This window comes from Oncorhynchus kisutch, linkage group LG7, assembly GCF_002021735.2.
Source record: "Oncorhynchus kisutch isolate 150728-3 linkage group LG7, Okis_V2, whole genome shotgun sequence".
Classification (NCBI taxonomy): Eukaryota; Metazoa; Chordata; class Actinopteri; order Salmoniformes; family Salmonidae; genus Oncorhynchus; species Oncorhynchus kisutch.
Genome location: NC_034180.2, coordinates 5,186,514 through 5,210,671, shown reverse-complemented (window position 1 = coordinate 5,210,671; position 24,158 = coordinate 5,186,514).

Sequence of the window (24,158 nt, the reverse complement as noted above, 5' to 3'; positions counted from 1 at the left end):
TCTTTTAATGGCTTTTTCAAGAGTTGACCCCTCCTGTAGATAATGATCTTTTAATGGCTTTTTCAAGATTTGACCCCTCCTGTAGATAATTATCTTTTAAAGGCTTTTTCAAGATTTGACCCCCTCCTGTAGATAATTATCTTTTAATGGCTTTTTCAAGAGTTGACACCTCCTGTAGATAATTATCTTTTAATGGCTTTTTCAAGATTTGACCCCTCCTGTAGATAATTATCTTTTAATGGCTTTTTCAAGATTTGACCCCCTCCTGTAGATAATTATCTTTTAATGGCTTTTTCAAGAGTTGACCCCTCCTGTAGATAATGATCTTTTAATGGCTTTTTCAAGAGTTGACCCATCCTGTAGATAATTCTATTTTAATGGCTTTTTCAAGAGTTGACCCCCTCCTGTAGATAATTCTATTTTAATGGCTTTTTCAAGAGTTGACCCCCTCCTGTAGATAATTATCTTTTAATGGCTTTTTCAAGAGTTGACCCCTCCTGTAGATAATGATCTTTTAATGGCTTTTTCAAGAGTTGACCCCTCCTGTAGATAATTATCTTTTAATGGCTTTTTCAAGAGTTGACCCCTCCTGTAGATAATTATCTTTTAAAGGCTTTTTCAAGATTTGACCCCTCCTGTAGATAATTGTCTTTTAATGGCTTTTTCAAGAGTTGACCCCTCCTGTAGATAATTATCTGTTAATTGCTTTTTCAAGAGTTGACCCCTCCTGTAGATAATTATCTTTTAATGGCTTTTTCAAGATTTGACCCCCTCCTGTAGATAATTATCTTTTAATGGCTTTTTCAAGAGTTGACCCCTCCTGTAGATAATGATCTTTTAATGGCTTTTTCAAGATTTGACCCCTCCTGTAGATAATTATCTTTTAAAGGCTTTTTCAAGATTTGACCCCCTCCTGTAGATAATTATCTTTTAATGGCTTTTTCAAGAGTTGACCCCTCCTGTAGATAATTATCTTTTAATGGCTTTTTCAAGAGTTGACCCATCCTGTAGATAATTATATTTTAATGGCTTTTTCAAGAGTTGACCCCTCGTGTAGATAATTATCTTTTAATGGCTTTTTCAAGAGTTGAACCCTCCTGTAGATAATTATCTTTTAATGGCTTTTTCAAGAGTTGACCCCTCCTGTAGATAATTATCTTTTAATGGCTTTTTCAAGAGTTGATCCCTCCTGTAGATAATTATCTTTTAATGGCTTTTTCAAGAGTTGACCCCTCCTGTAGATAATTCTATTTTAATGGCTTTTTCAAGAGTTGACCCCTCCTGTAGATAATTATCTTTTAATGGCTTTTTCAAAAGTTGACCCCTCCTGTAGATAATTATCTTTTAATGGCTTTTTCAAGATTTGACCCCTCCTGTAGATAATTATCTTTTAAAGGCTTTTTCAAGATTTGACCCCCTCCTGTAGATAATTATCTTTTAATGGCTTTTTCAAGAGTTGACCCCTCCTGTAGATAATTATCTTTTAATGGCTTTTTCAAGAGTTGACCCATCCTGTAGATAATTATATTTTAATGGCTTTTTCAAGAGTTGACCCCTCGTGTAGATAATTATCTTTTATTGGCTTTTTCAAGAGTTGACCCCTCCTGTAGATAATTATCTTTTAAAGGCTTTTTCAAGATTTGACCCCCTCCTGTAGATAATTATCTTTTAATGGCTTTTTCAAGAGTTGACCCCTCCTGTAGATAATTATCTTTTAATGGCTTTTTCAAGAGTTGACCCATCCTGTAGATAATTATATTTTAATGGCTTTTTCAAGAGTTGACCCCTCGTGTAGATAATTATCTTTTAATGGCTTTTTCAAGAGTTGAACCCTCCTGTAGATAATTATCTTTTAATGGCTTTTTCAAGAGTTGACCCCTCCTGTAGATAATTATCTTTTAATGGCTTTTTCAAGAGTTGATCCCTCCTGTAGATAATTATCTTTTAATGGCTTTTTCAAGAGTTGACCCCTCCTGTAGATAATTCTATTTTAATGGCTTTTTCAAGAGTTGACCCCTCCTGTAGATAATTATCTTTTAATGGCTTTTTCAAAAGTTGACCCCTCCTGTAGATAATTATCTTTTAATGGCTTTTTCAAGATTTGACCCCTCCTGTAGATAATTATCTTTTAAAGGCTTTTTCAAGATTTGACCCCCTCCTGTAGATAATTATCTTTTAATGGCTTTTTCAAGAGTTGACCCCTCCTGTAGATAATTATCTTTTAATGGCTTTTTCAAGAGTTGACCCATCCTGTAGATAATTATATTTTAATGGCTTTTTCAAGAGTTGACCCCTCGTGTAGATAATTATCTTTTATTGGCTTTTTCAAGAGTTGACCCCTCCTGTAGATAATTATCTTTTAAAGGCTTTTTCAAGATTTGACCCCTCCTGTAGATAATTGTCTTTTAATGGCTTTTTCAAGAGTTGACCCCTCCTGTAGATAATTATCTGTTAATTGCTTTTTCAAGAGTTGACCCCTCCTGTAGATAATTATCTTTTAATGGCTTTTTCAAGATTTGACCCCCTCCTGTAGATAATTATCTTTTAATGGCTTTTTCAAGAGTTGACCCCTCCTGTAGATAATGATCTTTTAATGGCTTTTTCAAGATTTGACCCCTCCTGTAGATAATTATCTTTAAAGGCTTTTTCAAGATTTGACCCCCTCCTGTAGATAATTATCTTTTAATGGCTTTTTCAAGAGTTGACCCCTCCTGTAGATAATTATCTTTTAATGGCTTTTTCAAGAGTTGACCCCTCGTGTAGATAATTATCTTTTAATGGCTTTTCAAGAGTTGAACCCTCCTGTAGATAATTATCTTTTAATGGCTTTTTCAAGAGTTGACCCCTCCTGTAGATAATTATCTTTTAATGGCTTTTTCAAGAGTTGATCCCTCCTGTAGATAATTATCTTTTAATGGCTTTTTCAAGAGTTGACCCCTCCTGTAGATAATTATCTTTTAATGGCTTTTTCAAGAGTTGACCCCTCCTGTAGATAATTATCTTTTAAATGGCTTTTTCAAGAGTTGACCCCTCCTGTAGATAATTATCTTTTAATGGCTTTTTCAAGAGTTGATCCCTCCTGTAGATAATTATCTTTTAATGGCTTTTCAAGATTTTGACCCCTCCTGTAGATAATTATCTTTTAATGGCTTTTTCAAGAGTTGACCCCTCCTGTAGATAATATTTTATGCTTTTCAGAGTTGATCCCCCCTGTAGATAATTATCTTTTAAATGCTTTTCAAGAGTTGACCCATCCTGTAGATAATTATATTTTAATGCTTTTTCAAGAGTTGACCCCTCGTGTAGATATTATCTTTTATTGGCTTTTCAAGAGTGACCCCTCCTGTAGATAATTATATTTTAAGGCTTTTTCAAGATTTGACCCCTCCTGTAGATAATATCTTTTAACGGACTTTTTCAAGAGTTGACCCCTCCTGTAGATAATTATCTTTAATGGCTTTTTCAAGAGTTGAACCCATCCTGTAGATAATTATATTTAATGGCTTTTTCAAGAGTTGACCCCTCGTGTAGATAATGATCTTTTAATGGCTTTTTCAAGAGTTGACCCCTCCTGTAGATAATTATCTTTTAATGGCTTTTTCAAGAGTTGACCCCTCCTGTAGATAATTATCTTTTAATGGCTTTTTCAAGAGTTGACCCCTCGTGTAGATAATGATCTTTTAATGGCTTTTTCAAGAGTTGACCCCTCCTGTAGATAATTATCTTTTAATGGCTTTTTCAAGAGTTGACCCCTCCTGTAGATAATTATCTTTAATGGCTTTTTCAAGAGTTGACCCCTCCTGTAGATAATTATCTTTAATGGCTTTTTCAAGAGTTGACCCCTCCTGTAGATAATTATCTTTTAAATGGCTTTTTCAAGAGTTGACCCCTCCTGTAGATAATTATCTTTTAATGGCTTTTTCAAGAGTTGACCCCTCCTGTAGATAATTATCTTTTAATGGCTTTTTCAAGAGTTGACCCCTCCTGTAGATAATTATCTTTTAATGGCTTTTTCAAGAGTTGACCCCTCCTGTAGATAATTATCTTTTAATGGCTTTTTCAAGAGTTGACCCCTCCTGTAGATAATTATCTTTTAATGGCTTTTTCAAGAGTTGACCCCTCCTGTAGATAATTATCTTTTAATGGCTTTTTCAAGAGTTGACCCCTCCTGTAGATAATTATCTTTTAATGGCTTTTTCAAGAGTTGACCCCTCGTGTAGATAATGATCTTTTAATGGCTTTTTCAAGAGTTGACCCTCCTGTAGATAATTATCTTTTAATGGCTTTTCAAGAGTTGACCCCTCCTGTAGATAATTATCTTTTAATGGCTTTTTCAAGAGTTGACCCCTCCTGTAGATAATTATCTTTTAATGGCTTTTTCAAGAGTTGACCCCTCCTGTAGATAATTATCTTTTAATGGCTTTTTCAAGAGTTGACCCCTCCTGTAGATAATTATCTTTTAATGGCTTTTTCAAGAGTTGACCCCTCCTGTAGATAATTATCTTTTAATGGCTTTTTCAAGAGTTGACCCCTCCTGTAGATAATTATCTTTTAATGGCTTTTCAAGAGTTGACCCCTCCTGTAGATAATTATCTTTTAATGGCTTTTTCAAGAGTTGACCCCTCCTGTAGATAATTATCTTTTAATGGCTTTTCAAGAGTTGACCCCTCCTGTAGATAATTCTATTTTAATGGCTTTTTCAAGAGTTGACCCTCCTGTAGATAATTATCTTTTAATGGCTTTTTCAAGAGTTGACCCCTCCTGTAGATAATGATCTTTTAATGGCTTTTTCAAGAGTTGAACCCCTCCTGTAGATAATTATCTTTTAATGGCTTTTTCAAGAGTTGACCCCTCCTGTAGATAATTATCTTTTAATGGCTTTTTCAGAGTTGACCCCTCCTGTAGATAATTATCTTTTAATGGCTTTTTCAAGAGTTGACCCTCCTGTAGATAATTATCTTTTAATGGCTTTTTCAAGAGTTGACCCCTCCTGTAGATAATTATCTTTTAATGGCTTTTTCAAGAGTTGACCCCTCCTGTAGATATTTTAATGGCTTTTTCAAGAGTTGAACCCCTCCTGTAGATATTATCTTTTAATGGCTTTTTCCAAGAGTTGAACCCTCCTGTAGATAATTATCTTTAAATGGCTTTTTCCAAGAGTTGATCCCTCCTGTAGATAATTATCTTTTAATGGCTTTTCAAGAGTTGACCCCTCCTGTAGATAATTTCTATTTTAATTGGCTTTTCAAGAGTTGACCCCTCCTGTAGATAATTATCTTTAATGGCTTTTTCAAAGAGTTGACCCCTCCGTGTAGATAATTATCTTTTAATGGCTTTTTCAAGATTTGACCCCTCCTGTAGATAATTATCCTTTTAATGGCTTTTTCAAGAGTTGACCCCCTCCTGTAGATAATTATCTTTTAATGGCTTTTTCAAGAGTTGATCCCTCCTGTAGATAATTATCTTTTAATGGCTTTTTCAAGAGTTGACCCATCCTGTAGATAATTATATTTAATGGCTTTTCAGAAGTTGACCCCTCGTGTAGATAATTATCTTTTAATGGCTTTTTCAAGAGTTGACCCCTCCTGTAGATAATTATCTTTTAATGGCTTTTTCAAGAGTGACCCCTCCTGTAGATAATTATCTTTTAATGGCTTTTTCAAGAGTTGACCCCTCCTGTAGATAATTATATTTTAATGGCTTTTTCAAGAGTTGACCCCTCGTGTAGATAATTATCTTTTAATGGCTTTTCAAGAGTTGACCCCTCCTGTAGATAATTATCTTTTAATGGCTTTTTCAAGAGTTGACCCCTCCTGTAGATAATTATCTTTTAATGGCTCAAGTACCCCTGGATCTAAGGCTTTTCAAGAGTTGACCCCTCCTGTAGATAATTATCTTTTAATGGCTTTTTCAAGAGTTGACCCCTCCTGTAGATAATTATCTTTTAATGGCTTTTTCAAGAGTTGACCCCTCCTGTAGATAATTATCTTTTAATGGCTTTTTCAAGAGTTTGACCCTCCTGTAGATAATTATCTTTAATGGCTTTTTCAAGAGTTGACCCCCTCCTGTAGATAATGATCTTTTAATGGCTTTTTCAAGAGTTGACCCCTCCTGTAGAAAGGCTTTTTCAAGAGTTGACCCCCTCCTGTAGATAATTATCTTTTAATGGCTTTTCAAGAGTTGACCCCCTCTGTAGATAATGATCTTTTAATGGCTTTTTCAAGAGTTGACCCCTCCTGTAGATAATTATCTTTTAATGGCTTTTTCAAGAGTTGACCCCTCCTGTAGATAATTATCTTTTAATGGCTTTTTCAAGAGTTGACCCCTCCTGTAGATAATTATCTTTAATGGCTTTTTCAAGAGTTGACCCCTCCTGTAGATAATTATCTTTTAAAGGCTTTTTCAAGATTTGACCCCTCCTGTAGATAATTATCTTTTAATGGCTTTTTCAAGAGTTGACCCCTCCTGTAGATAATTATCTTTTAATGGCTTTTTCAAGAGTTGACCCCTCCTGTAGATAATTATCTTTTAATGGCTTTTTCAAGAGTTGACCCCTCCTGTAGATAATTATCTTTTAATGGCTTTTTCAAGAGTTGACCCCTCCGGTAGATAATTATCTTTTAATGGCTTTTTCAAGAGTTGACCCCTCGTGTAGATAATGATCTTTTAATGGCTTTTTCAAGAGTTGACCTCTCCTGTAGATAATTATCTTTTAATTGGCTTTTTCAAGAGTTGACCCCTCCTGTAGATAATTCTATTTTAATGGCTTTTTCAAGAGTTGACCCCTCCTGTAGATAATTATATTTAATGGCTTTTTCAAGAGTTGACCCCTCCTGTAGATAATTATCTTTTAATGGCTTTTTCAAGATTTGACCCCTCCTGTAGATAATTATCTTTTAATGGCTTTTTCAAGATTTGACCCCTCCTGTAGATAATTATCTTTTAATGGCTTTTTCAAGAGTTGACCCCTCCTGTAGATAATGATCTTTTAATGGCTTTTTCAAGAGTTGACCCTCCTGTAGATAATTCTATTTTAATGGCTTTTTCAAGAGTTGACCCCTCCTGTAGATAATTCTATTTTAATGGCTTTTTCAAGAGTTGACCCCTCCTGTAGATAATTATCTTTTAATGGCTTTTTCAAGAGTTGACCCCTCCTGTAGATAATGATCTTTTAATGGCTTTTTCAAGAGTTGACCCCTCCTGTAGATAATTATCTTTAATGGCTTTTTCAAGAGTTGACCCCTCCTGTAGATAATTATCTTTTAATGGCTTTTTCAAGATTGACCCCCTCCTGTAGATAATTGCTTTTAATGGCTTTTCAAGAGTTGACCCCTCCTGTAGATAATTATCTGTTAATGGCTTTTTCAAGAGTTGACCCCTCCTGTAGATAATTATATTTTAATGGCTTTTTCAAGAGTTGGACCCCTCCTGTAGATAATTGATCTTCTAATGGCTTTTTTCAAGAGTTTGAACCCCCTCCTGTAGATAATTATCTTTAAATGGCTTTTTCAAGAGTTGACCCCTCCTGTAGATAATGATCTTTTAATGGCTTTTTCAAGATTTGACCCCTCCTGTAGATAATTATCTTTTAAATGGCTTTTTCAAGAGTTGACCCCCTCCTGTAGATAATTATCTTTTAATGGCTTTTCAAGAGTTGACCCCTCCTGTAGATAATTATATTTTAATGGCTTTTTCAAGAGTTGACCCCTCCTGTAGATAATTATCTTTTAATGGCTTTTTCAAGAGTTGACCCCTCCGTGTAGATAATTATCTTTTAATGGCTAGTTGACCCCTCCTGTAGATATGATCTTTTAATGATTTCAAGAGTTGACCCCTCCTGTAGATAATTATCTTTTAATGGCTTTTTCAAGAGTTGACCCCTCCTGTAGATAATTATCTTTTAATGGCTTTTTCAAGAGTTGACCCCTCCTGTAGATAATTATTTTTAATGGCTTTTTCAAGAGTTTGACCCCTCCTGTAGATAATTATCTTTAATGGCTTTTTCAAGAGTTGACCCCTCCTGTAGATAATTATCTTTTAATGGCTTTTTCAAGAGTTGACCCCTCCTGTAGATAATTATCTTTTAATGGCTTTTTCAAGAGTTGACCCCTCCTGTAGATAATTATCTTTTAATGGCTTTTTCAAGAGTTGACCCTCCTGTAGATAATTATCTTTTAATGGCTTTTTCAAGAGTTGACCCATCCTGTAGATAATTATATTTTAATGGCTTTTTCAAGAGTTGACCCCTCCTGTAGATAATTATCTTTAATGGCTTTTTCAAGAGTTGACCCTCCTGTAGATAATTATCTTTTAATGGCTTTTTCAAGAGTTGACCCCTCCTGTAGATTAATTATCTTTTAATGGCTTTTTCAAGAGTTGACCCCTCCTGTAGATAATTATATTTTAATGGCTTTTTCAAGAGTTGACCCATCCTGTAGATAATTATTTTAATGGCTTTTCAAGAGTTGACCCCCTCTGTAGATAATTATCTTTTAATGGCTTTTTCAAGAGTTGACCCTCCTGTAGATAATTATCTTTTAAAGGCTTTTTCAAGAGTTGACCCCTCCTGTAGATAATTATCTTTTAATGGCTTTTTCAAGAGTTGACCCCTCCTGTAGATAATTATCTTTTAATGGCTTTTTCAAGAGTTGACCCTCCTGTAGATAATTATATTTTAATGGCTTTTTCAAGAGTTGACCCCTCGTGTAGATAATTATCTTTTAATGGCTTTTTCAAGAGTTGACCCCTCCTGTAGATAATTATCTTTTAATGGCTTTTTCAAGAGTTGACCCCTCCTGTAGATAATTATCTTTTAATGGCTTTTTCAAGAGTTGACCCCTCCTGTAGATAATTATCTTTTAATGGCTTTTTCAAGAGTTGACCCCTCCTGTAGATAATTATCTTTTAATGGCTTTTTCAAGAGTTGACCCCTCCTGTAGATAATTATCTTTTAATGGCTTTTTCAAGAGTTGACCCCTCCTGTAGATAATTATCTTTTAATGGCTTTTTCAAGAGTTGACCCCTCCTGTAGATAATTATCTTTTAATGGCTTTTTCAAGAGTTGACCCCTCCTGTAGATAATTATCTTTTAATGGCTTTTTCAAGAGTTGACCCCTCCTGTAGATAATTATCTTTTAATGGCTTTTTCAAGAGTTGACCCCTCCTGTAGATAATTATCTTTTAATGGCTTTTTCAAGAGTTGACCCCTCCTGTAGATAATTATCTTTTAATGGCTTTTTCAAGAGTTGACCCCTCCTGTAGATAATTATCTTTTAATGGCTTTTTCAAGAGTTGACCCCTCCTGTAGATAATTATCTTTTAATGGCTTTTTCAAGAGTTGACCCCTCCTGTAGATAATTATCTTTTAATGGCTTTTTCAAGAGTTGACCCCTCTGTAGATAATTATCTTTTAATGGCTTTTTCAAGATTGACCCTCCTGTAGATAATTATCTTTTAAAGGCTTTTTCAAGATTTGACCCCTCCTGTAGATAATTATCTTTAATGGCTTTTTCAAGAGTTGACCCCTCCTGTAGATAATTATCTTTTAATGGCTTTTTCAAGAGTTGACCCCTCCTGTAGATAATTATCTTTTAATGGCTTTTTCAAGAGTTGACCCCTCCTGTAGATAATTATCTTTTAATGGCTTTTTCAAGAGTTGACCCCTCCTGTAGATAATTATCTTTTAATGGCTTTTTCAAGAGTTGACCCCTCCTGTAGATAATTATCTTTTAATGGCTTTTTCAAGAGTTGACCCCTCCTGTAGATAATTATCTTTAATGGCTTTTTCAAGAGTTGACCCCTCCTGTAGATAATTATCTTTTAATGGCTTTTTCAAGAGTTGACCCCTCCTGTAGATAATTATCTTTTAATGGCTTTTTCAAGAGTTGACCCCTCCTGTAGATAATTATCTTTTAATGGCTTTTTCAAGAGTTGACCCCTCCTGTAGATAATGATCTTTTTAATGGCTTTTTCAAGAGTTGACCCTCCTGTAGATAATTATCTTTTAATGGCTTTTTCAAGAGTTGACCCTCCTGTAGATAATTATCTTTTAATGGCTTTTTCAAGAGTTGACCCCTCCTGTAGATAATTATCTTTTAATGGCTTTTTCAAGAGTTGACCCCTCCTGTAGATAATATCTTTTAATGGCTTTTTCAAGAGTTGACCCCTCCTGTAGATAATTATCTTTTATGGCTTTTTCAAGAGTTGACCCCTCCTGTAGATAATTATCTTTTAATGGCTTTTTCAAGAGTTGACCCCTCCTGTAGATAATTATATTTTAATGGCTTTTTCAAGAGTTGACCCCTCCTGTAGATAATTATCTTTTAATGGCTTTTTCAAGAGTTGACCCCTCCTGTAGATAATTATCTTTAATGGCTTTTTCAAGAGTTGACCCCTCCTGTAGATATTATCTTTTAATGGCTTTTTCAAGAGTTGACCCCTCCTGTAGATAATTCATCTTTTAATGGCTTTTTCAAGAGTTGACCCCTCCTGTAGATAATTATCTTTTAATGGCTTTTTCAAGATTTGACCCCTCCTGTAGATAATTATCTTTTAATGGCTTTTTCAAGAGTTGACCCCTCCTGTAGATAATTATCTTTTAATGGCTTTTTCAAGAGTTGACCCCTCCTGTAGATAATTATCTTTTAATGGCTTTTTCAAGAGTTGACCCCTCCTGTAGATAATTATCTTTTAATGGCTTTTTCAAGAGTTGACCCCTCCTGTAGATAATTATCTTTTAATGGCTTTTTCAAGAGTTGACCCCTCCTGTAGATAATTATCTTTTAATGGCTTTTTCAAGAGTTGACCCCTCCTGTAGATAATTATCTTTTAATGGCTTTTCAAGAGTTGACCCCTCCTGTAGATAATTATCTTTTAATGGCTTTTCAAGAGTTGACCCCTCCTGTAGATAATTATCTTTAATGGCTTTTTCAAGAGTTGACCCATCCTGTAGATAATTATCTTTTAATGGCTTTTTCAAGAGTTGACCCCTCCTGTAGATAATTATCTTTTAATGGCTTTTCAAGAGTTGACCCCTCCTGTAGATAATTATCTTTTAATGGCTTTTTCAAGAGTTGACCCCTCCTGTAGATAATTATCTTTAATGGCTTTTTCAAGAGTTGACCCCTCCTGTAGATAATTATCTTTTAATGGCTTTTTCAAGAGTTGACCCCTCCTGTAGATAATTATCTTTTAATGGCTTTTTCAAGAGTTGACCCCTCCTGTAGATAATTATCTTTTAATGGCTTTTTCAAGAGTTGACCCCTCCTGTAGATAATTATCTTTTAATGGCTTTTTTCAAGAGTTGACCCCTCCTGTAGATAATTATCTTTTAATGGCTTTTTTCAAGAGTTGACCCCTCCTGTAGATAATTATCTTTTAATGGCTTTTTCAAGAGTTGACCCCTCCTGTAGATAATTATCTTTTAATGGCTTTTTCAAGAGTTGACCCCTCCTGTAGATAATTATCTTTTTAATGGCTTTTCAAGAGTTGACCCCTCCTGTAGATAATTCTCTTTTAATGCTTTTTCAAGAGTTGACCCCTCCTGTAGATAATTATCTTTTAATGGCTTTTTCAAGAGTTGACCCCTCCTGTAGATAATTATCTTTTAATGGCTTTTCAAGAGTTGACCCCTCCTGTAGATAATTATCTTTTAATGGCTTTTTCAAGATTTGACCCCTCCTGTAGATAATTATCTTTTAATGGCTTTTTCAAGAGTTGACCCCTCCTGTAGATAATTATCTTTTAATGGCTTTTTCAAGAGTTGACCCATCCTGTAGATAATTATCTTTTAATGGCTTTTTCAAGAGTTGACCCCTCCTGTAGATAATTATCTTTTATGGCTTTTTCAAGAGTTGACCCCTCCTGTAGATAATTATCTTTTAATGGCTTTTTCAAGAGTTGACCCCTCCTGTAGATAATTATCTTTTAATGGCTTTTTCAAGAGTTGACCCCTCCTGTAGATAATTATCTTTTAATGGCTTTTTCAAGAGTTGACCCCTCCTGTAGATAATTATCTTTTAATGGCTTTTTCAAGAGTTGACCCCTCCTGTAGATAATTATCTTTTAATGGCTTTTTCAAGAGTTGACCCCTCCTGTAGATAATTATCTTTAATGGCTTTTTCAAGAGTTGACCCCTCCTGTAGATAATTATCTTTAATGGCTTTTTCAAGAGTTGACCCCTCCTGTAGATAATGATCTTTTAATGGCTTTTTCAAGAGTTGACCCCTCCTGTAGATAATTATCTTTTAATGGCTTTTTCAAGAGTTGACCCCTCCTGTAGATAATTATCTTTTAATGGCTTTTCAAGAGTTGACCCCTCCTGTAGATAATTATCTTTTAAAGGCTTTTTCAAGATTTGACCCCTCCTGTAGATAATTATCTTTTAATGGCTTTTTCAAGAGTTGACCCCTCCTGTAGATAATTATCTTTTTAATGGCTTTTTCAAGAGTTGACCCCTCCTGTAGATAATTATCTTTTAATGGCTTTTTCAAGAGTTGACCCCTCCTGTAGATAATTATCTTTTAATGGCTTTTTCAAGAGTTGACCCCTCCTGTAGATAATTATCTTTTAATGGCTTTTTCAAGAGTTGACCCCTCCTGTAGATAATTATCTTTTAATGGCTTTTTCAAGAGTTGACCCCTCCTGTAGATAATTATCTTTTAATGGCTTTTTCAAGAGTTTGACCCCTCCTGTAGATAATTATCTTTTAATGGCTTTTTCAAGAGTTGACCCTCCTGTAGATAATTATCTTTTAATGGCTTTTTCAAGAGTTGACCCCTCCTGTAGATAATTATCTTTTAATGGCTTTTTCAAGAGTTGACCCCTCCTGTAGATAATTATCTTTTAATGGCTTTTTCAAGAGTTGACCCCTCCTGTAGATAATGATCTTTTAATGGCTTTTTCAAGAGTTGACCCCTCCTGTAGATAATTATCTTTAATGGCTTTTTCAAGAGTTGACCCCTCCTGTAGATAATTATCTTTTAATGGCTTTTTCAAGATTTGACCCCTCCTGTAGATAATTATCTTTTAATGGCTTTTTTCAAGATTGACCCCTCCTGTAGATAATTATCTTTTAATGGCTTTTTCAAGAGTTGACCCCTCCTGTAGATAATTATCTTTTAATGGCTTTTTCAAGAGTTGACCCATCCTGTAGATAATTATATTTTAATGGCTTTTTCAAGAGTTGACCCCTCGTGTAGATAATTATCTTTTATTGGCTTTTTCAAGAGTTGACCCCTCCTGTAGATAATTATCTTTTAAAGGCTTTTTCAAGATTTGACCCCTCCTGTAGATAATTATCTTTTAACGACTTTTCAAGAGTTGACCCCTCCTGTAGATAATTATCTTTTAATTGGCTTTTTCAAGAGTTGACCCCTCCTGTAGATAATTATCTTTTAATGGCTTTTTCAAGATTTGACCCCTCCTGTAGATAATTAATAGAGTTACCCCTCGTGTAGATATTATCTTTTAATGGCTTTTTCAAGAGTGACCCCTCCTGTAGATAATTATCTTTTAATGGCTTTTTCAAGAGTTGACCCATCCTGTAGATAATTATATTTTAATGGCTTTTCAAGAGTTGACCCCTCGTGTAGATAATGATCTTTTAATGGCTTTTTCAAGAGTTGACCCCTCCTGTAGATAATTATCTTTTAATGGCTTTTCAAGAGTTGACCCCTCGTGTAGATAATTATCTTTTATGGCTTTTTCAAGAGTTGACCCCTCCTGTAGATAATTATCTTTTAATGGCTTTTTCAAGAGTTGACCCCTCCTGTAGATAATTATCTTTTAATGGCTTTTTCAAGAGTTGACCCCTCCTGTAGATAATTATCTTTTAATGCCTTTTTCAAGAGTTGACCCCTCCTGTAGATAATTATCTTTTAATGGCTTTTTCAAGAGTTGACCCCTCCTGTAGATTACTTTAAAGGCTTTTTCAAGATTGACCCCTCCTGTAGATAATTATCTTTAATGCCTTTCAAGAGTTGACCCCTCCTGTAGATAATTATCTTTTAATGGCTTTTTCAAGAGTTGACCCCTCCTGTAGATAATTATCTTTTAATGGCTTTTTCAAGAGTTGACCCCTCCTGTAGATAATTCTCTTTTAATGGCTTTTTCAAGAGTTGACCCCTCCTGTAGATAATTATCTTTTAAAGGCTTTTTCAAGATTTGACCCCTCCTGTAGATAATTATCTTTAACGACTTTTTCAAGAGTTGACCCCTCCTGTAGATAATTATCTTTTAATGGCTTTTTCAAGAGTTGACCCCTCCTGTAGATAATTCTATTTAATGGCTTTTTCAAGAGTTGACCCCTCCTGTAGATAATTATCTTTTAAAGGCTTTTTCAAGATTTGACCCCCTCCTGTAGATAATTATCTTTTAATGGCTTTTTCAAGAGTTGATCCCTCCTGTAGATAATTATCTTTTAATGGCTTTTTCAAGAGTTGACCCATCCTGTAGATAATTATATTTTAATGGCTTTTTCAAGAGTTGACCCCTCGTGTAGATAATTATCTTTTATTGGCTTTTTCAAGAGTTGACCCCTCCTGTAGATAATTATCTTTTAAAGGCTTTTTCAAGATTTGACCCCTCCTGTAGATAATTATCTTTTAATGGCTTTTTCAAGAGTTGACCCCTCCTGTAGATAATTATCTTTTAAAGGCTTTTTCAAGATTTGACCCCTCCTGTAGATAATTATCTTTTAATGACTTTTTCAAGAGTTGACCCCTCCTGTAGATAATTATCTTTTAATGGCTTTTTCAAGAGTTGACCCCTCCTGTAGATAATTATCTTTTAATGGCTTTTTCAAGAGTTGACCCATCCTGTAGATAATTATATTTTAATGGCTTTTTCAAGAGTTGACCCCTCGTGTAGATAATGATCTTTTAATGGCTTTTTCAAGAGTTGACCCCTCCTGTAGATAATTATCTTTTAATGGCTTTTTCAAGAGTTGACCCCTCCTGTAGATAATTATCTTTTAATGGCTTTTTCAAGAGTTGACCCCTCCTGTAGATAATTATCTTTTAATGGCTTTTTCAAGAGTTGACCCCTCCTGTAGATAATTATCTTTTAATGGCTTTTTCAAGAGTTGACCCCTCCTGTAGATAATTCTCTTTTAATGGCTTTTTCAAGAGTTGACCCCTCCTGTAGATAATTATCTTTTAAAGGCTTTTTCAAGAGTTGACCCCTCCTGTAGATAATTATCTTTTAATGGCTTTTTCAAGAGTTGACCCCTCCTGTAGATAATTATCTTTTAATGGCTTTTTCAAGAGTTGACCCCTCCTGTAGATAATTATCTTTTAATGGCTTTTTCAAGAGTTGACCCCTCCTGTAGATAATTCTCTTTTAATGGCTTTTTCAAGAGTTGACCCCTCCTGTAGATAATTCTCTTTTAATGGCTTTTTCAAGAGTTGACCCCTCCTGTAGATAATGATCTTTTAATGGCTTTTTCAAGAGTTGACCCATCCTGTAGATAATTATCTTTTAATGGCTTTTTCTAGATTTGACCCCTCCTGTAGATAATTATCTTTTAAAGGCTTTTTCAAGATTTGACCCCTCCTGTAGATAATTATCTTTTAATGGCTTTTTCAAGAGTTGACCCCTCCTGTAGATAATTATCTTTTAGTGGCTTTTTCAAGAAAAAAACCCTCCTGTAGATAATTATCTTTTAAAGGCTTTTTCAAGATTTGACCCCCTCCTGTAGATAATTATCTTTTAATGGCTTTTTCAAGAGTTGACCCCTCCTGTAGATAATTATCTTTTAATGGCTTTTTCAAGAGTTGACCCCTCGTGTAGATAATGATCTTTTAATGGCTTTTTCAAGAGTTGACCCCTCCTGTAGATAATTATCTTTTAATGGCTTTTTCAAGAGTTGACCCCTCCTGTAGATAATGATCTTTTAATGGCTTTTTCAAGAGTTGACCCCTCCTGTAGATAATTCTCTTTTAATGGCTTTTTCAAGAGTTGACCCCTCCTGTAGATAATGATCTTTTAATGGCTTTTTAAAGATTTGACCCCTCCTGTAGATAATTATCTTTTAAAGGCTTTTTCAAGATTTGACCCCCTCCTGTAGATAATGATCTTTTAATGGCTTTTTCAAGAGTTGACCCCTCCTGTAGATAATTATCTTTTAATGGCTTTTTCAAGAGTTGACCCATCCTGTAGATAATTATATTTTAATGGCTTTTTCAAGAGTTGACCCCTCGTGTAGATAATTATCTTTTATTGGCTTTTTCAAGAGTTGACCCCTCCTGTAGATAATTATCTTTTAAAGGCTTTTTCAAGATTTGCCCCTCCTGTAGATAATTATCTTTTAATGGCTTTTTCAAGAGTTGACCCCTCCTGTAGATAATTATCTTTTAAAGGCTTTTTCAAGATTTGACCCCTCCTGTAGATAATTATCTTTAATGACTTTTTCAAGAGTTGACCCCTCCTGTAGATAATGATCTTTTAATGGCTTTTTCAAGAGTTGACCCCTCCTGTAGATAATTATCTTTTAATGGCTTTTTCAAGAGTTGACCCATCCTGTAGATAATTATATTTTAATGGCTTTTTCAAGAGTTGACCCCTCGTGTAGATAATGATCTTTTAATGGCTTTTTCAAGAGTTGACCCCTCCTGTAGATAATTATCTTTTAATGGCTTTTTCAAGAGTTGACCCCTCCTGTAGATAATTATCTTTTAATGGCTTTTTCAAGAGTTGACCCCTCCTGTAGATAATTATCTTTTAAAGGCTTTTTCAAGAGTTGACCCCTCCTGTAGATAATTATCTTTTAATGGCTTTTTCAAGAGTTGACCCCTCCTGTAGATAATTATCTTTTAATGGCTTTTTCAAGAGTTGACCCCTCCTGTAGATAATTATCTTTTAATGGCTTTTTCAAGAGTTGACCCCTCCTGTAGATAATTCTCTTTTAATGGCTTTTTCAAGAGTTGACCCCTCCTGTAGATAATTATATTTTAATGGCTTTTTCAAGAGTTGACCCCTCGTGTAGATAATGATCTTTTAATGGCTTTTTCAAGAGTTGACCCCTCCTGTAGATAATTATCTTTTAATGGCTTTTTCAAGAGTTGACCCCTCCTGTAGATAATGATCTTTTAATGGCTTTTTCAAGAGTTGACCCCTCCTGTAGATAATTCTCTTTTAATGGCTTTTTCAAGAGTTGACCCCTCCTGTAGATAATGATCTTTTAATGGCTTTTTAAAGATTTGACCCCTCCTGTAGATAATTATCTTTTAAAGGCTTTTTCAAGATTTGACCCCCTCCTGTAGATAATGATCTTTTAATGGCTTTTTCAAGAGTTGACCCCTCCTGTAGATAATTATCTTTTAATGGCTTTTTCAAGAGTTGACCCATCCTGTAGATAATTATATTTTAATGGCTTTTTCAAGAGTTGACCCCTCGTGTAGATAATTATCTTTTATTGGCTTTTTCAAGAGTTGACCCCTCCTGTAGATAATTATCTTTTAAAGGCTTTTTCAAGATTTGCCCCTCCTGTAGATAATTATCTTTTAATGGCTTTTTCAAGAGTTGACCCCTCCTGTAGATAATTCTCTTTTAATGGCTTTTTCAAGAGTTGACCCCTCCTGTAGATAATGATCTTTTAATGGCTTTTTCAAGATTTGACCCCTCCTGTAGATAATTATCTTTTAAAGGCTTTTTCAAGATTTGACCCCCTCCTGTAGACAATTATCTTTTAATGGCTTTTTCAAGAGTTGAACCCTCCTGTAGATAATTATCTTTTAATGGCTTTTTCAAGAGTTGACCCATCCTGTAGATAATTATATTTTAATGGCTTTTTCAAGAGTTGACCCCTCGTGTAGATAATTATCTTTTATTGGCTTTTTCAAGAGTTGACCCCTCCTGTAGATAATTATCTTTTAAAGGCTTTTTCAAGATTTGACCCCTCCTGCAGATAATTATCTTTTAATGGCTTTTTCAAGAGTTGACCCCTCCTGTAGATAATGATCTTTTAATGGCTTTTTCAAGAGTTGACCCATCCTGTAGATAATTATCTTTTAATGGCTTTTTCTAGATTTGACCCCTCCTGTAGATAATTATCTTTTAAAGGCTTTTTCAAGATTTGACCCCTCCTGTAGATAATTATCTTTTAATGGCTTTTTCAAAAGTTGACCCCTCCTGTAGATAATTATCTTTTAGTGGCTTTTTCAAGAAAAAAACCCTCCTGTAGATAATTATCTTTTAAAGGCTTTTTCAAGATTTGACCCCCTCCTGTAGATAATTATATTTTAATGGCTTTTTCAAGAGTTGACCCCTCCTGTAGATAATTATCTTTTAATGGCTTTTTCAAGAGTTGACCCCTCGTGTAGATAATGATCTTTTAATGGCTTTTTCAAGAGTTGACCCCTCCTGTAGATAATTATCTTTTAATGGCTTTTTCAAGAGTTGACCCCTCCTGTAGATAATGATCTTTTAATGGCTTTTTCAAGAGTTGACCCCTCCTGTAGATAATTATCTTTTAAAGGCTTTTTCAAGATTTGACCCCTCCTGTAGATAATTGTCTTTTAATGGCTTTTTCAAGAGTTGACCCCTCCTGTAGATAATTATCTGTTAATTGCTTTTTCAAGAGTTGACCCCTCCTGTAGATAATTCTATTTTAATGGCTTTTTCAAGAGTTGACCCCTCCTGTAGATAATTATCTTTTAATGGCTTTTTCAAGATTTGACCCCCTCCTGTAGATAATTATCTTTTAATGGCTTTTTCAAGAGTTGACCCCTCCTGTAGATAATGATCTTTTAATGGCTTTTTCAAGATTTGACCCCTCCTGTAGATAATTATCTTTTAAAGGCTTTTTCAAGATTTGACCCCCTCCTGTAGATAATTATCTTTTAATGGCTTTTTCAAGAGTTGACCCCTCCTGTAGATAATTATCTTTTAATGGCTTTTTCAAGAGTTGACCCATCCTGTAGATAATTATATTTTAATGGCTTTTTCAAGAGTTGACCCCTCGTGTAGATAATTATCTTTTAATGGCTTTTTCAAGAGTTGAACCCTCCTGTAGATAATTATCTTTTAATGGCTTTTTCAAGAGTTGACCCCTCCTGTAGATAATTATCTTTTAATGGCTTTTTCAAAAGTTGACCCCTCCTGTAGATAATTATCTTTTAAAGGCCTTTTCAAGATTTGACCCCTCCTGTAGATAATTATCTTTTAAAGGCTTTTTCAAGATTTGACCCCCTCCTGTAGATAATTATCTTTTAATGGCTTTTTCAAGAGTTGACCCCTCCTGTAGATAATTATCTTTTAATGGCTTTTTCAAGAGTTGACCCCTCCTGTAGATAATTATCTTTTAATGGCTTTTTCAAGAGTTGACCCCTCCTGTAGATAATTATCTTTTAATGGCTTTTTCAAGAGTTGACCCCTCCTGTAGATAATTATCTTTTAATGGCTTTTTCAAGAGTTGACCCCTCCTGTAGATAATTATCTTTTAATGGCTTTTTCAAAAGTTGACCCCTCCTGTAGATAATTATATTTTAATGGATTTTTCTTCTTCTCTTTTTAAAAGTTAAATTTTCACTTGAAGTTCCTCTCTTGTGAAAAAAGGGAAGAAGAACTGGGACCGGACACATCTACAATCGCATAGTTCATGCTCTTTGGCAACCGATAGGAAAATGGATTCTTCCTTGGCATTGCTGAAAAGGGGTAGAATAAGATAAATGGCCACCGGCTAATTCTTCCTCATGAAAGGGGAGGAAACTCTCTCTTCTCTTTACAGAGGGGTGGGGAGGGGGAGAGAGAAAGAGAGAGAGAGAGAGAAAATAGAGAGAGAGAGAAGAAGAAAGAGAGAGACAGAGAGGGAAAGGGAGCGAGAAAGACAGAGAGAGAGAGGACGGAGATAGGCAGGCAGACAGACAATAGAAGAACTGATCAGAAACATTAGCTTTAGTCCAAGGCACTGTGACTCAGCAGGTGGTCTCCGGGCTGAGGTTCCACACTGCAGCGCTTGCCTCTAATCCCCTTTCTCTGTGTTCTCTCTCTCTCTCTCGACTAGCGTTCTGACCCCACGCTGCGATGAAGTTATCAGAGAATACAGCCTCCCTATCGCCCTGGCTGTGGCCCGTCGGCATTCTTCCCTCCTTCGCACATCAATACAGTGCTTTCATCAACCGGTATTATCGGCATGAAAGCCCAATAATATATACTCCAACTCTTGCCATTCAATCGAGTGAAAACATCATTTGAACCATGCCCCCTCTCTTTCCCCTCAACGGCCACCACCCTCACCCGGCTCTCTCCTCTCTTTCTTTGCAGAGAAAGAAACTCTTAACCCAACAATATGTGTCGTTTCCAGAAGAGCCCTGTGAAGTGAAGACTGTTAAAAAAACGTCGGCCCGGGTCACAAATTGAGGAAGACGCGCTTCTGTGGCCAGTCAGAAGAAATCACAGTATAGAAATACAGTATATAATTACAGTACATACATAGTGATGAACTTAGATGCACTATTGGTGACTTTTAAGGAATAGCCTATTCAAATCACTTCAGCACAAAATATCTTGCATTCTAAAATTCATATTCCGTGAATGCAGACCCCGCCATTGTATCCATTGCCCTACTTCGCTGAGACACTCCTCTATTCATTGTCCCAATTTTTTTTTGAAAGAAAGAACGGAGGGGGTATATTTTCAAAGTGATATGTGGGACAATGTTATATCAAACACTTCTAGTACTCTGAAAAACTCTGTTTCGCTCCCCCCCCCCCCCTCTCTCAATGGCGTGATGTGCACTACGCATCCACACCAAGGTGCGGGTGTGCATAATGATATGGTAAGAAGGTGTTGGCTTTGATTCGCTTGTTGCACACACGCTGATTGGCTAGTTGAGTTTGACATCAGCATTTTATTGGGTCTCGGAGGGCTGGGGTTTTCTCAACAGGAAGTGACGTGGGCAGAGGGCGAAGCCACCCCGGGAGTCTCAGGGATTACGAGTTGCCATGTGAGTGCAGGCAGAAATATGGATTCTACAAGGACACTGGATACTACTGGGGGTTTTGAAATGCACGTAATACATTTGTTCAATAGTACATTTGTTATAAGCATGAATTAGAACAATCTGCTAAATAATTATTCAAACATTGTATTGCATTTGATGTAAAGTGTCAAGGAATTACTTTAACAGGATGGAATGAATGAAATGAAATAATATAGAAACGTTCTTACCAGGGAGTCGGTATGCCGCGTAAATGGGGGTCATCTGACCAATCCGGTCCTCTTCAAAATCAAAAGAACCAATGGGAGTTATGTATATTTTGAAAGAGAAAAATCCATTGGTCTCTCAGGAAAGCCCAGTATGGCTGCTTCGCTGTGCGTCTCAGCTCTTCACCCTCCAATAAAAAAAAGAAGAGAACAAACACTATTAGGTTTCTTTTTCAACAAATCACCAGACCAAAGTAGTAGGAGAAATGTGTGTCTACATGTACACCCCAATTACTTACTATCGTATGGAAGTAGGTTATTGAGTACACATTCCCCTTTACCATAATAACCTGGAATAATGGGCGCAGTACAGTATTTCGTGTCATTAATGTGGGAAACAGGTACTTTGTGTTCAGAAAAATGAATGTGCAGACAGAACTGTGCTCCTTCACAGTATCCTTCACAGACGTCGTTAGAGTGTATAGTGGTCATGTGACAGTTACTGTGCAGGATAGAACCTCCCTCCCCCTGATGAGGACACACTAGAGGGAACAGATACAGCCCCCCACACAATTGTTTTTGATTAATGATCAGATGTGTGGTAGTATGTTGAAATAGTAAGTTATTTTCACAGCTCGCTCTTTTGGCACAAAATGGTGTCCTATGAGGCAGACGAGGCCCTGGGATGCTACTTAGGACGGAGGACACTGGGGAGCCAATGGGGAGAGTACAGTATGAATATGTTCCCTATAGTGTGGAGGGAGGTCTATCCTCCCCAGTCTCCTCCTCACTAACTACATTCCAGGGCCTCGGCGCCCTCATGGAACGGCCATTTTGTGCCAAAAGGACAAGCTTTGAAAACCCCTTAACATTTCAACATACTGTGCAACATACTGTGCAACATACTGTACATCTGATCATTCATCAAAAAAACATCTAATTCAATTTCAGCAAAACATTTCAGCAGCTGCGTTCTATCTGTGATGATTACGCAGCATTTTAGAGTCCATTGATTATGGTTTGTGAGGATTTCCCGATGGTGTCTTTAATGTGATGGTTATCTTGCTGACGGTAGTTTCTTCGGTGGTAAGAAAGGCAATGGATTTGGGCAATATTTAGCATCCATTATATCTAAAGGGATAAAGAGAGAAGGGGAAAAGAGATGAGACAGGGATTTATTTACATCAGTGTGCTGTTTGGGCTCTTTTTAAGGAAGGCGAGTACGAGGACAGTGGGGAAGGGGGAAGGGGGTTGAAGAGTGGTGCGGGGGGGGGGGGGGGGGGTGCGGGGAGGTGAGGTAGGCAGGGTTGGCTCAGAGAAACCGTTGGCACCCCATGGGGATGGGATTTGAGGTTCCATGGAGGTGGCAGGGGAAAAGGGGTAGGAAGGGGATTTGGGGGCGTTAGGAGAGAGACCCCTGCTAGGCTGAGGAGAACAGGAGAGGCACTGCTCTCTGCCTGATAAGGGAGGAGAACGATGCCTCTATTAGCAATAACCCACTACACCTACAAGGCAGAAAGACAGAAAAAACAAAATGGCCGCTAAGAGTGTGCACTGTTTTTTGGGAGAAAGGAAAGTACATGCTGTTTGCAATGTGGGTGTTGAGGTTTCATCGTTCAGAGTCATAAAGTGAAAATATCCCCTCTATATACACTGGTTTTGAGCCGCTGAACCACAGAAGAAAGAAACGTACCTCAGGGACCAATATAAACTACGATAATATAGATGATTTGACATTAAAACACATACAGCCCTGACTTCAAAATGACTGAAAATCATCAAACTTTTTAAAGTCTTATAAATCCAACTTAAATCAACAGTAAAGCAGCCATCTCAACAATATGTCGAAAATGGTCTATTTGATACGAACCCCTAGTGTCTATGCCCTTATAGGGTGTATATGTGGCGATTATTCCTGGGTTTTCTGTAAATAGCTCTCTCTCTTTACACTCAGTGTTTCTCATTTGGGAAATACAACAAATTCTGACACACGGGGCGACCGGAGCGTTCCAGGAGCGCTGGGAACGCAGCTTCTTGATGGAAGAGGTACGCGGCCGTGAATCCTGCCATAAAAATGTGGATCACTTCATAAAACGGATGGGATTCGCGGCTGGCCCGGGGGGGCGACATGGGAGGCACTGAGGAGGCCATTTATGGAGGAGTACTAAAATAATGCACAGGGACGGGAGTACACGGTAGAACACACTCTAGAGATGATAACCGCACCGCTGAGGAGCCTGGGAGATAAGAGTGGATACATAAGAACACACACACACACACACACACACACACACACACACACACACACACACACACACACACACACACACACACACACACACACACACACACACACACACACACACAGGGGAGTGTTTTAACAGGCAAACAATAAACAGCTTAGTTATTTTCTAGACTAGCCTACTAATAATAGACTATTATTATGAAACCACTCAAAGTGGTAACTACAGTACCGATCAGTTATAGAGCATGGATACAACTTCAGATGGACCGTTGTGAGTAGTGGTGTCGGTGACATGAAATGAGATATTGTTTGCGTTCTCTGGGTAATTATTACATGGTCCTTGTGGTATTTTGTTTGCATAAAAATATCACAACTACAGTCATAAGCGGCTCGCTGATTGTTGCCAAACGGGTTTGAGAAAGCCAAGCCCAAAACAAATATTTCCCTCCCGCAGAAAATGAAACCACAACCCCTTTAATTATCAGAGCAACGTTGCACCGCGCATAAGTCACTGTCACAAACCAATGATCATTGTTGGTGAGCTGTGTAATATATTTCCTACAGTACAGTCTTAAAGGGACGCCTTCTCTTCTCCCCTGGCTGTGTCGCACCGTGGGGATAGCTAGTATCCCACCCCTTGTTATGTCCTGCTCAGCAGTTCTCAATCCAGAGACAGTTGAGAGATTGGGTGTGGGGGTGACACACACACACACACACAGAGAATAGTAAACTCATTCACTGCTTTAAATCTGACCTGCTGTCCCCGTCT